Genomic DNA, 14,213 nt, shown 5'->3' on the forward strand with positions numbered 1-14,213 from the left:
ATGACCAAACAGTGCAAAATACAGTGTATAAATACCTTCAGTGAGATGAGGTCCGCACCGCCGCCACGCTGCCCGGGTCCCGGTCCTGACGTCACTCCGCCCACAGGAAATGACGCGGCTCCGGTCCGTTCGGCTGGCGCACTGGGGCTGGGGAAACAGTAACCATGGGAACAGATACACAATGTGAATACAACTTACTCAAATTAGTACCTTTCCAAAAAATCAGTATGTCATCTATATAGCGTTGATAGAGACGTACTGATTTTTTGGAAAGGTACTAAAATTCAGTTGGTTAATATTATAGAACAACATAATTCCACTCCTAGCCCAATCAAATTTACCATGGAGATCAATGACAAGCAGATTAATTTCTCTGACGTCCTAGTGGATGCTGGGAACTCCGTAAGGACCATGGGGAATAGCGGGCTCCGAAGGAGGCTGGGCACTCTAGAAAGATCTTAGACTACCTGGTGTGCACTGGCTCCTCCCACTATGACCCTCCTCCAAGCCTCAGTTAGATTTCGTGCCCGGCCGAGGTTGGATGCACACTAGGGGCTCTCCTGAGCTCTTAGAAAGAAATAGACTTGGGTTTTTTTATTTTCAGTGAGACCTGCTGGCAACAGGCTCACTGCAGCGAGGGACTAAGGGGAGAAGAAGCGAACTCGCCTGCTTGCAGCCGGATTGGGCTTCTTAGGCTACTGGACACCATTAGCTCCAGAGGGATCGACCGCAGGCCCAGTCCTTGGTGTTCGGTCCCGGAGCCGCGCCGCCGTCCCCCTTACAGAGCCAGAAGCAAGAAAATGGTCCGGAAAATCGGCGGCATGAAGACTCAGTCTTCACCAAGGTAGCGCACAGCACTGCAGCTGTGCGCCATTGCTCCTCTCACACACTTCACACTCCGGTCACTGAGGGTGCAGGGCGCTGGGGGGGGGCGCCCTGAGGCAGCAATAAAAACACCTTGGCTGGCAAAAATACCTCAATATATAGCCCCAGGGGCTATATATGAGGTAAATACCCCTGCCAGATTCCATAAAAAAGCGGGAGAATAGGCTGCGGAAAAGGGGCGGAGCTATCTCCCTCAAGCACACTGGCGCCATTTTCCCTCACAGCTCCGATGGAGGGAAGCTCCCTAGCTCTCCCCTGCAGTTTACAACACAGAAAAGGGTTAAAAAAGAGAGGGGGGGCATTTAATTTAGGCGCAGTATACATTGTATAAAAAAAAAAGCAGCTATAGGGGACATAACTCAGTTAGTCCCTGCATTATATAGCGCTCTGGTGTGTGCTGGCATACTCACTCTGTCCCCCCAAAGGGCTTTTGTGGGTCCTGTCCTCGTTTAGAGCATTCCCTGTGTGTCTGCGGTGTGTCGGTACGGCTGTGTCGACATGTTGAATGAGGAGGCTTATATGGTGACGGAGCAGAGGCCGATATATGTGATGTTAGCCCCCTGTGGGGCCGACACCAGAGTGGATGGATAGGTGAAAGGTATTAACCGACAGTGTCAACTCCTTACATAAAAGGGTGGATAACGTAACAGCTGTGGGACAGCCGGCTTCTCAGCCCGCGCCTGCCCAGGCGTCTCAAAGGCCATCAGGGGCTCAAAAACGCCCGCTCTCTCAGATGGCAGACACAGATGTCGACACGGAGTCTGACTCCAGTGTCGACAAGGTTGAGACATATACACAATCCACTAGGAACATCCGTGACTTGATCCCGGCAATAAAAAATGTGTTACACATTTCTGACATTAACCCAAGCACCTCTAAAAATGGGTTTTTAGGTTTGGGGAGAAAAAACAGGCAGTGTTTTGTTCCCCCATCAGATGAATAAATGAAGTGTGTGAAAAGCGTGGGTTCCCCCGTTTAGAAACTGGTAATTTCTAAAAAGTTACTGATGGCGTACCCTTTCCCGCCAGGAGGATAAGTTACGCTGGGAGATATCCCCTAGGGTGGATAAGGCGCTCACACGGTTGTCAAAAAAGGTGGCACTGCCGTTTTAGGAACGGCCACTTTGAAGGTACCTGTTGATAAAAGACAGGAGGATATCCTGAAGTCTGTATTTACACACTCAGGTACTAGACGGAGACCTGCAGATCGTGCTGCTGCAGCGTGGTCGGTGACCCTGTCAAACATGAGAACATATTAAAGACGTCGTCTTATATATGAGGGATGCACAGAGGGATATTTTGCCGGCTGGCATCCAAAATGAATGTAATGTCCATTCTGTCAGGAGGGTATTAGAGACCTGTCACGGGACAGGTGATGCTGACTTTAAAAAGATTCTGCCTTATAAGGGTGAGGAATTATTTGGGGATGGTCTCTGGGACCTCGTATCCACAGCCACAGCTGGGAAGAAATATTTTTACCTCAAGTTTTCTCACAGACTAAGAAAGCACTGTATCAGGTACAGTCCTTTCGGCTTCAGAAAAGCAAGCGGGTCAAAGGCGTTTCCCTTCTGTACAGAGACAAGGGAAGAGGGAGAAAGCTGCACCAGTCAGCCTGCTCCCAGATTCAAAATTCTTCTCTCGCTTCCTCTGAGCCCACAGCATGACGCGGGGGCTCCACAGGTGTAGCCAGGTACGGTGGGGGGCCGTCTAAAAAATTTCAACGATGAGTGGGCTCGCTCACAGGTGGATCCCTGTTTTTTTTTCAAGATGTATGTCAGGGTACAAGCTGGAATTCGAGATATCTCCCCCCAGCCGTTTCCTAGATTATGGCTTGCCGACAACTCCCTCAGGCAGGGAGGCTGTACTAAAGGCAATTAATAAGCAGTATTCCCAACAGGTAATACTCAAGTGCCCCTACTTCAACAAGGACGGGGTTACTATTCTACACGGGTTGGGGTACCGAAACCACATGGTTCGGTGTGACCCATTTATATTAAAATCCTTGAACACATACATAAAAAAATTCAAGTTCAAGATGGAATCGCTCGGGGCGGTTATTGCAAGCCTGGACGAGGGGGATTACATGGTATCCCAGGACATCAAGGATGCTTACCTGCATGTCCCCATTTACCATCCTCGCCAGAAGTACCTCAGATTTGTGGTACAGGATTACCATTACCAAGTCCAGACAGGACTGTACAAGGCACCGAGGGTGTTTACCGGGGTAATGGCCGAAATGATGATACTCCTTCGAAAAAAGGGAGTTTTAATTATCCCGTACTTGGACAATCTCCTTATAAGGGCGAGGTCCAAGGAGCAGTTGCTAGTCGGGGTAGCAATATTTTGGAAAGTGCTACAACAGCAGAGTTGGATTCTAAACAGTCCAAAGTCACAGCTGGTTCCTATGACACGTCTACTGTTCCTGGGGATGGTTCTGGACACAGACCAGAAATAAGTGTTTCTCCGGGAGGAGAAAGCCAAGGAGCTGTCATCTCTAGTCAGAGACCTCCTGAAGCCAAAACAGGTATCGGTGCATCATTGCACGCGAATCCTGGGAAAAAGGGTAGCTTCCTACGAAGCAATCCCATTCGGCAGGTTCCATGCAAGAACTTTTCAGTGGGACCTGTTGGACAAGTGGTCCGGATCGCATCTTCAAATGCATCGGCTGATAACCCTGTCTCCAAGGACCAGGGTATCTCTAAAATGGTGGCTGCAGAGTGCCCATCTTAAGGAGGGCCGCAGGTTCGACATACTGGACTAGGTCCTAGTGACCATGGAGGCCAGCCTTTGAGGCTGGGGCAGTCACACAGGGAAGAAAATTCCAAGGACTTTGGTCAAGTCAGGTGACTTCTCTACACAGGCAAGGCCTCTGCTTCAAAACCAGCCGGTACTGATTCAATCAGACAACATCACGGCGGTCGCCCATGTAAACCAACAGGGCGACACAAGAAGCAGGATGGCGATGGCAAAAGCCACAAGGATTCTCCGATGGACGGAAAATCATGTGTTAGCACTGTCAACAGTGTTCATTCCCGGAGTGGACAACTGCGAAGCTGATCTTCTCAGCAGATACGACCTCCTCCCGGGAGAGTGGGGACTTCATCCAGAAGTCTTCCAAAGGATTGTACACCTTTGGGAAAGGCCACAGGTGGACATGATGGCGTCCCGCCTCAACAAAAAGCTATAAAAGATATTGCGCCAGGTCAAGGGACCCTCAGGCGATAGTTGTGGACGCTCTGGTAACACCGTGGGTGTACCAGTCGTTTTATGTGTTCCCTCCTCTGCCCCTCATACCAAAGGTATTGAGAATAATAATAAGAAGGCGAGGAGTAATAACGATACTCGTGGTTCCGGATTGGCCAAGAAGAGCTTGGTACCCAGAACTTCAAAAAATTATATCAGAGGACCCATGGCCTCTGCCGCTCAGACAGGACCTGCGGCAGCAGGGGCCCTGTCTGTTCCAAAACTTACCGCGGCTGCGTTTGACGGCATGGCGGTTGAACGCCGGATCCTGAAGGAAAAGGGCATTCCGGAAGAAGTCATTCCTACGCTTATTAAAGCTAGGAAAGAGGTTACAGCAAATCATTATCACCGCATATGGCGGAAGTATGTTGCATGGTGTGAGGCCGAAAAGGCCCCAACAGAGGAATTTCAACTAGGTCGATTTCTGCATTTCCTGCAAGCAGGAGTGAATATGGGCCTAAAACTGGGCTCCATTAAGGTACAGATCTCGGCTCTGTCGATTTTCTTTCAAAAAGAACTAGCTTCAGTACCTGAAGTTCAGACTTTTGTAAAGGGAGTGCTGCATATTCAGCCCCCGTTTGTGCCCCCTGTGGCACCTTGGGATCTCAACGTGATGTTGAGTTTCTTAAAATCACATTGGTTTGTACCACTAAAAACCGTGGATCTGAAATATCTCACGTGGAAGGTGGTCATGTTATTGGCCTTGGCTTCGGCCAGGCGAGTATCAGAATTGGCGGCTTTGTCCTGTAAAAGCCCTTATCTGATTTTCCATATGGATAGGGCAGAATTGAGGACTCGTCCCCAGTTTCTCCCTAAGGTGGTGTCAGCGTTTCACCTGAACCAGCCTATTGTGGTGCCTGCGGCTACTAGGGACTTGGAGGACTCCAAGTTGTTAGACGTGGTCAGGGCCCTGAAAATATATGTTTCCTGGACGGCTGGAGTCAGAAAATCAGACTCGCTGTTTATCCTATATGCACCCAACAAGCTGGGTGCTCCTGCTTCTAAGCAGACTATTGCTCGTTGGATTTGTAGTACAATTCAGCTTGCACATTCTGTGGCAGGCCTGCCACAGCCATAATCTGTCAATGCCCATTCCACAAGGAAGGTGGGCTCATCTTGGGCGGCTGCCCGAGGAGTCTCGGCTTTACAGCTTTGCCGAGCTGCTACTTGGTCAGGGGCAAACACGTTTGCAAAATTCTATAAATTTGATACCCTGGCTGAGGAGGACCTGGAGTTCTCTCATTCGGTGTTGCAGAGTCATCCGCACTCTCCCGCCCGTTTGGGAGCTTTGGTATAATCCCCATGGTCCTTACGGAGTTCCCAGCATCCACTAGGACGTCAGAGAAAATAAGAATTTACTCACCGGTAATTCTATTTCTCGTAGTCCGTAGTGGATGCTGGGCGCCCGTCCCAAGTGCGGTGTATCTGCAATACTTGTACGTAGTTATTGTTAACTAAATCGGGTTATTGTTGAGCCATCTGTTGAGAGGCTCGGTTGTTTCATACTGTTGACTGGGTTTCATATCACGAGTTATACGGTGTGATTGGTGTGGCTGGTATGAGTCTTACCCGGGATTCAAAATCCTTCCTTATTGTGTACGCTCGTCCGGGCACGGTGTCCTAACTGAGGCTTGGAGGAGGGTCATAGTGGAAGGAGCCAGTGCACACCAGGTAGTCTAAGATCTTTCTAGAGTGCCCAGCCTCCTTCGGAGCCCGCTATTCCCCATGGTCCTTACGGAGTTCCCAGCATCCACTACGGACTACGAGAAATAGAATTACCGGTGAGTAAATTCTTATTTTCCTTGATGTGTGCATTGCCATTACTGATGGTGTTATTAACACTGGATTGTTCACTAAAACCACGGATAGGAACAATTTATTAAGGTTTGATAGTTTCCATCCTAAGCCTACCATTTCAGGCCTTCCCCTTTCACAGTTCCTGCTGGTCTGTAGGATTAACAGCCAGGAGACATAGAGAGATAAGCAATTGAGTGAGATGTTTATCAAATTTGTTGAGAGGGGGTATCCATTAGGATTGTTGGAACAAGCTAAACAGAAAGCGCTGAGAGTTACACGTCAGCAGCTACTGAAACGGGATCAGTACTAATTGCCGCCGGTCGGAATCCCGGCGGTCGAAATACAGACGCCGGAATCCCGACCACACAATCCCGACAGGGGTGGTGAGCGGAACGAAGCCCCTTGCGGGCTCGCTTCGCTCGCCACGCTGCGGGCACGGAGCCTCGCTACGCTCGGCACACTATTATATTCTCCCTCTATGGGTGTCGTGGACACCCACGGAGGGAGAATATGTCGGGATTGTGGCGGTCGGGATTCCGGCGTCGGTATTTCGACCGCCGGGATTCCGTCCGGCGGCATCCTGACCGCATCCCACTGAAACCTAGTGTACAGAAACCACTTGATGGAAAGTTCCCCTGGGTGACACGGTACAATACCAGCAGTACATGATTAACTAAATGCACCAGACAATTGTGGCCTATTATTGCATCTGATAGAGATTTGGGGGAGGCATATCAGTCTAGACTATTGCCTAGCTATTCCAGGGGGCGGAGTATAAGGGATTTTGTTGTAAGGACTGATGTCTCCTCTTTTGGAAAAGGTAATTCACAAAAGAACTTTCTTAGACGTAAGAATGGGTGCTATAAGTGTAGTGGCTGCACCACCTGTGGTTACATGGTACAAGGGGATACATTTCAGCACCCCCATACCGGGAAAAAATACAGTATCAGGTATCCCCTATCATGCGATTCGAAATTTGTGATATATCTATTATCTTGTCCTTGTGGACTTGCCTACGTTGGCAAATCCGATTGTGCCTTTAAAACAAGAATGGCACAACATAGGTATGCCATACGTGAGGCCATTAAATCGGGAAGCAGGTATACAATAATACGCTACGGTATACAATATACAGTATACAATAATAGGTCATGTCCCATTCTCGCTGCGTGGTGGGGATCGTTCTAAAAAGTTGTTGCAGGCGGAATCTAAATGGATATAAACACTTAACACCCAATGGCCTAGGGGTCTTAATGAAGCCCTTAGTCTAAAATGCTTCTTATAATAGTTCCTGGTAAGGTGCTGGCAGCACTTATACCACGTTTTGAATTATATAGATCTCAATAGAGAGGAGTGGGATTTATGAATAGCTTACTCTGATCACTATAAGTAAATACTGTTCAGGTGTACATGGGACTTTGAGTATTATAAAACATGATAAGTGGGTATAATTGTAGTTAGAAAGTATCTTAATATCCCCCTGTTGGCCCCAGTAGAGTGACGGAATGTAGCAGATTTTATTATTCATTGTTACTTTTTTTATTCACTTATTTTAGACATTATGGGATAAGTCTATACGATATACACTTTTTGCAATAGTATTTATTGGGTGTATATGCTTGCCGCTAAGCACTTTATTTGAGTAAGTTGTATTCACATTGTGTATCTGTTCCCATGGTTACTGTTTCCCCAGCCCCAGTGCGCCAGCCGGACGGACCGGAGCCGCGTCATTTCCTGTGGGCGGAGTGACGTCAGGACCGGGACCCGGGCAGCGTGGCTGGAGGCGGCGGTGCGGACCTCATCTCACTGAAGGTATTTATACACTGTATTTTGCACTGTTTGGTTATCCTGACGAAGGGGCTGCGTCCCCGAAACGTTGAAAGAATAAAAGGCACATTTTGTTCACAATACCTTGCAAGTCTCTCAGTGCCGCTCTTATTGGTGTTGCTGTACATTGGATCCAGGTCCATGAGGAGAGGGCACGGGAGCAGGTTATCGATACGCTGGGGAGCGTGAGGAGTGCCGGGTCACACCACATTGATTATATATATATATATATATATATATATATATGTGTGTGTGTGTGTGTATATCTATCTATCTATCTATCTATCTATCTATCTATCTATCTAGGAAAGACGTGACACTCACGGCATAATAAACTGATAGTACACACTAAAAAAAAGTGGTTTGCAGTGGTTTAATGTGTGCTATCAGTTTTTCTCCGGCCCTTCAGGGTCCACAGGTTATCCACAGGATAACAATGGGATATGATGGAGCGACAGCGGTTTGGCACCAAGTCCTCCCAGGATGCAACAAGCCCATCCATATATCCCCACCCACTGGCTCAGGCAAATCAGTTTTTTGTTTGGTGCGGCAGGAGCCGGTCCATGGTCAGAGGGCTGCTGTTCTATGGCAGCCTTAAGCATTCTTATTTTATTTGTATAGTCTTACTATGTTTTTGAGCGATCTTTCTTAACAGCGTCTTATACGCATATTGGAAAGAGTCGCTCCAACAACTCTCCGCCGGGTCGCAACAACGCTTACCCATGTGTACAGTGCTGTCTTGGCGGGCGTCTGTGTCTGATATACTAGCAGGTCCAGCAGATGTTACCAGGCTGTGGCCGGAGCACGGGGAGAAGGTAAGGCATCGGTTCCCCGTAGTCGGGGAATACGGACACAGCTGCACTGTATTGGAAGGAGACTACCAAGCAGTAGCTGACGCGCCGCCACCACGGGTGCTCCAGCGCTAGGCCTTAGGGATCATAAGGCACCATGAATAGTATGAGGCTGCGATCCCAAGGGTTGATGTCAGCGGTGGGGAGTTAGATGCTCTCCTGGTCGCCCTTCCCCCCCCCCCCAGTTCATGACCAGTTTCCACGAGTCTCCCGCCATGAACTGTTGCCTCACTTTTGTCTCAGACGCTACCACGAGGGGCCTCGGTCGCAGCATAGGCCGCTGCATCTGTTTTCACTAAGCGCTACCGTGAGGAGACCCATTCGCAATACAGGCATCTGTATGGCCGGTGCGTCTGTATGCACAGTGCGTCTGTGTTCACTACAAGTTCCCGGAGCAGCGGTGTACACTAGTTGCGTCTGGATCCACTCAGCGTTCGCTAACGTATTGATCGATCTTTGGAGTGATGTGAGTCTCACTGTATCCCACTCTACTGAGTACGGGTTATACAGCACTAAATTTCTACCTACCTTTGTCAGTATGAATAGTTAAATTTAAGTGCCTATTGCATATGAGTCTGTGTACATTACTGTGGTTTTCTTCGCATTGCGTCTGAATACGTTAGGATCTGTATAAAACAGAATTCAGTAATATGTACTCCTACATACTTTAAAAGTGTTCGTAGTTAATTATGTGCTCATATGACTAATATAACATGTGACTGACTGCTTGTGTGATTGCTGACTTCTATATATGTTTGTCAGTTGGTCTTCTGATCCTCAATGCGGGTGCATGGGTAAGGGTCAGATTGATATCACTTTAGAACGATAAAGTGGTTACAGTCACAAATTGTGTAGTACACTGTGAAAGTGCTGATTATTTATCATGTCTAAGAGTGACGAGAGTACACTTACAGTAACACCAACACTCCTATCATGTTGTCTTGCAAAAACTGTGTGATCTCCTCTGATCTGGTACAGGATGGTTTATGTGTAAAATGGTTTGCTTTTCAGCATAATACAAGGCAGATCCCTTATCTACGTCAAGTACAGATAAATCCCCCTTGGGCGATGTTTGCACAGACCTGGTCCAGTATACAGGTAGCTGAAAGGTTAATTCCTACAGCGTCAATACCAGGAATAGGGTTCACTATTAACCCATACATGCAGCTCTCTACCTACGGTATCCCCAACAGGCTACACATGATGATTCATCAGACGATGAAAGCTCTACATACCCTCTACCTGTACTTTGTATGCCAAAGTAGAGTATCAGCTCAGTGAATATAGCTGAATTAATGAGAGCAGTAAGGGCCTTTCTGTCCTTAAAGGATTAGGAGAGCCTTTGTTAAAAATAAGGTACCTATGTTTAAACATCCCAAAAAATAGGGCCTCCGCATGGGGGGACCCCAGCAGCTGATGTAAATCATGGAACAGGTTTTGGCTATACCCAATAAGGATTATAGGTTCCCAGTAAATGGGATTCCAAATATCCTTTTCCAGCTGGGAACTGGTTTAAAATAGGCAGTTTCTCCTAAAGTAGATACGCATATCATTGATAGTGCGAAAATCTATATGGCCTTTGCCATTAACGTCAAAAGAGGAATGGTTTTCTGAAAACCATATTGTCTCTGTCTGGGGCAGTCATAAGGCCAGCCATGACTTCACCGTGCAATCTACAGCCACACCACACTGGATAGGCCCAATCTCACTAGATTTTGGAAGCTAAGCAGTGTTGGGCCTGTTAGTTCTTGGATGGGAGACCACCTTGGAATACCAGATGCTGTAGGTACACTGGGCTGAGGTACTGGAAGACAGGTTTTAAGCACCTGCAAGGGAGCAAGAATCCCATATAGCTCATATGGACAATAATGTTCTAGGGCATCAGCATTAACAGTAGTTGCTCGCAGAGCAGTTTTGCTTACATACATGGGAAGCTGATTCAGAATCAAAGAAGGTTCTGTAAACTTTGCCTTTGGCTGGAAGTTTCTGTTTGGGAAAGAGTTAACAGATATTCTGGAGTCAGAAACAGACTCCAAGAAGGTCACGTTTCCTTCCACATATAACCCCAAACCTAGGGGTCCAGTTTCGGCCTTGTCGGTCACAAAGCAGCCCCAATACAATAAGTTTTGTAAGGCATAGAAGCAAAGGCAACCAGAGGGCCAGCTTCCAAACCAAAGGATAAGCCATCAGCATGATGGTGCGGGCCTCCTTCTGGGGGACCCCAAAAGGATAGGGGGCCGACTTCTTTAGTTTGCACAGATCTGGTAGCAGTCTACAAACAGATGCCTGGGTGCAAGAAGCTGTATCTCTAGGTTATGCTTTCCCTTCTAGAAGCATCCTCCTCGAAGGTTCTTCTGTTCCAGTCCGTTTCTGGTTGAGGCGAAGGACAAGGGTGTGCAAGAAGCAGTTCAGAAATTGCATTTGTCAGGAATAATCATTCCAGTAACCCCTGCACAATAGGGACAGGGGTTTTTACTCCAACCGGGTTTGGGTTCAGAAGGATCTTTTCACCCCATTCTCTAAATCCCAAACAGATAAGTTTAGGTACTACGGTTCACATGGAGACGTTGCTCTCCATAGTTTTTGCATGGAGCCAGGAGATTACATGGTATCCCTGGATAGTCAGGATGCTTACCTACAGGTTCCTATAGCACTGTTCCATCAGTGTTATCTCAAGGTTCACCATTCTTTAGCAACATTTTCAGTTCCATACCTTACCCTTTGATTTAGCCACAGCCCCCCAGAGTATGTACCAAAATTATGATGTTTATGGCAGCTTATCTCCGCAAGAAGAGGATAAGAAAATTGCCATACCTCGACCACCTTTTTTTGTCCTGGCACAATCACAGGAAAAGCTTCTGTGCCATCTCCAACAGACAATGACTTGTCTGCAGAGGCATGGGTGGTTCATATATTGGGCAAAGTCATCTCTGGTTCCGTCACTGTGGGGTGGTACTGAATTCAAATCTGCAGAAAACGGATTACCTCAGAACAAGATATTCAAGGCACAGTCAAGTACTCAGGAGTTGTTACACAGTCAAACAATATCAATCCACGCAGCTATGCGACTGATGGGTTTGATGGTGTCAACAATTGACATGGTGGAGTATGAACAATTCCACTCAAGACCTTGGCAGCCTCTGATTCTGGCCAGATGGAATGGAATACATCAGACAATAAAGAAACAGACGATGGTACTTTCACACAAGGTAAGAAAGTCCTCAGCCTGGTGGCTACAGACATTCCATCTAAACAAAGGAAGAACCTTTTTGCATATCAGATGGGGGATCCGGACAACAGATGCCGGTCTTCAGGGCTGGGGAGCAGTGTCCGGAAGATTATAGTTCCAGGGACAATGGACCACAGAAGAAAGTTGCCTGCCAATAAATCGGTTAGAACTTCGGGCCATATATATGGCAATGATTCAGGAAAAGGACACTCTTCAAGGAAGACCAGTCCAGATCTGCTCAGACAATTTAACGGCAGGGGCGTACCTCAACCATCATGGAGGAACGCACAACAGCAATGAAGGAGGTAAGTCACATACTAAAGTGGGCAGAACTCCATCTTCCAGCATTGTCCGCACTATTCGTTGCGGGAGTCCTAAACTGGGAATTGGACTTTCTCAGTCGACACACCATTCAAGCAAGCGAATGGGCTCTACACCCGGAAGTCTTTCAGACTCTTGTAGACAAGTGGGGTTTGCCAGAGAGAGCTCTAATGGCGTCCCGTCTGAACAACAAAGTGCCCGCATATGGGGCAAGAACAAAGGATCCCGGAGCGATTTTTGTGGACGCCTTGTTAGTGAAATGGGATTTTCATCTGTCGTATCTATTTCCTCCGATCATCCTGCTACCAGGGTGGTGAGGAAAATAAAAAAAGCAAAGGGTGCCGTGATTCTAATAGCTCCAGCTTGGCCCAGAAGGCATTGGTACACAGATCTGCAGAGAATGTCGATGGATGCTCCACTTATGCTCACTCAACGTCCAGATCTACTAATGCAGGGTCCTTGTTACCACAGGCATCTGGATTAGGGAGGCTAATCCCGGGCCGTTTTTTCAATCCCGGGATTCGGGATTGAAAAACGGTCAATCCCGGGATTGCGGTGCGGGAGGTAGGGTGTGTGTAGGTAGCGGTGAGGGAGGTAGGGAGGGTGTAGGCAGCGGTGCGGGACTCAGGAGGGAGGGTGTAGGTCGCGGCAGGGAGGGTTGGTAGCGGTGCGGGAGGGAGGAAGGCTGTAGGGAGCACCACTGACTGCACGGAGGGAGAGAGGGTGGGTGTAAGTAATAGTACTTACTATTAGACAGGCGGCAACCATTAACACACTGAATGCGGCGGCATTTCAAATGAAGCGCCGGCCGCCAGCCAACCAGAGCTGGCGGACCGGCAGCCAGTCAGGGAAGCGGCCGCAGCAGTCGCTCCTGATTGGCTGCCGCTGCAGCTTCCCTGATTGGCTGCCGGTCCGCCAGCTCTGATTGGCTGGCGGCCGGCGCTACATTTGAAGTGCCGCCACGTTCAACTTGATCATGGCTGCCGCCCGCCTAATATTAGTAAGTACTATTACTTACACACCCACCCTCCCGCCGCCGCGCATGCGCAGTATAATCCCGTGAATCCCGGGATTGGATGCTCCAATCCCGGGATTCAAATCCCGGCATTTTTGGGCCCAAATACTGGGATCCCGCCGATCCCGGGATTGGCCTCCCTAATCTGGATCGACTATCATTAACGGCGTGGCTCTTGAAACCTCTATCCTGAAGTCAAGAGGATTCTCGCTACAGGTAATTCAAACAGTGCTCAGAGCGAGGATACCCTCCTCAACTCTCATTTATCACCGAATATGGTAGGCCTATATTCATGGTTTAGTGAAAGAAATATGGACCCAAAATCTTTCCAAGTTTCCAGGGTCTTAGATTTCCTTTAGGCAGGGATGGATAAGGGTTTGAAGGTGGCTTCCTTGAGAGTACAAGTATCAGCATTGACTGTATGGTTCCAAAAGGAAATTGCCAATTTACAGCATGTGCGTACTTTTTCCAGGGAATGCTGTGCATTCAACCTCCTTTTGTTCCTCCTACAGTGCCTTGGAACTTAAGTCTAGTCCTCAAAGCCCTTCAAGTTGCTCCGTTTGAACCACTTAATAAAGTGGCTCTTAAATGGTTGACAGCTAAAGTTCTCTTTCTACTGACTATGGCATCAGCTAGAAGAGTGTCAGATTCAGGAGCGCTGTCATGTTCTCTTTTTCAGATATTTTTTTTTGTCCAGATAAAGTAGTTTTCAGAACTAGGTCTGGGTATCTTCCTAAGGTGGTGTCTAAATTCCATCTTAATGAAGAAATTGTAGTCCCCGTTTTTTCAGGTATCAGGACTTTCTGCGGAAGATGCGTCGCGGGACGTAGACCGAGCATTAAGGATCTACGTGGATCGCACCAGTGCCATCGGAAAGACAGATTCTCTCTTAATAAATAGACGCTGGTTAGAGGGCTTCGAATGACTATTTCGGAAGCATATTCTCAAGCGGATCTCCCTGTTCCGGCTTATGTCTCTGTTGACTCTACTCGTATGGTAGGTCCTTAATAGGCAGCACAACAACTGGATTTTGTTCTCCTGTTATC

General features: G+C 47.9%; 1 protein-coding gene and 1 pseudogene across 3 annotated transcripts in view; both read left to right on the forward strand.

The window, feature by feature from the left end:
* The window catches only part of TMEM51 (transmembrane protein 51), a 418,775-nt gene that overhangs the window by 306,390 nt on the left and 98,172 nt on the right, over positions 1-14,213 (forward strand). The window lies entirely within an intron of this gene.
* On the forward strand, positions 10,274-10,391 carry LOC134967045 (5S ribosomal RNA; annotated as a pseudogene).

The sequence above is a fragment of the Pseudophryne corroboree genome, chromosome 10 (assembly GCF_028390025.1).
Source record: "Pseudophryne corroboree isolate aPseCor3 chromosome 10, aPseCor3.hap2, whole genome shotgun sequence".
NCBI classification, from domain to species: Eukaryota; Metazoa; Chordata; class Amphibia; order Anura; family Myobatrachidae; genus Pseudophryne; species Pseudophryne corroboree.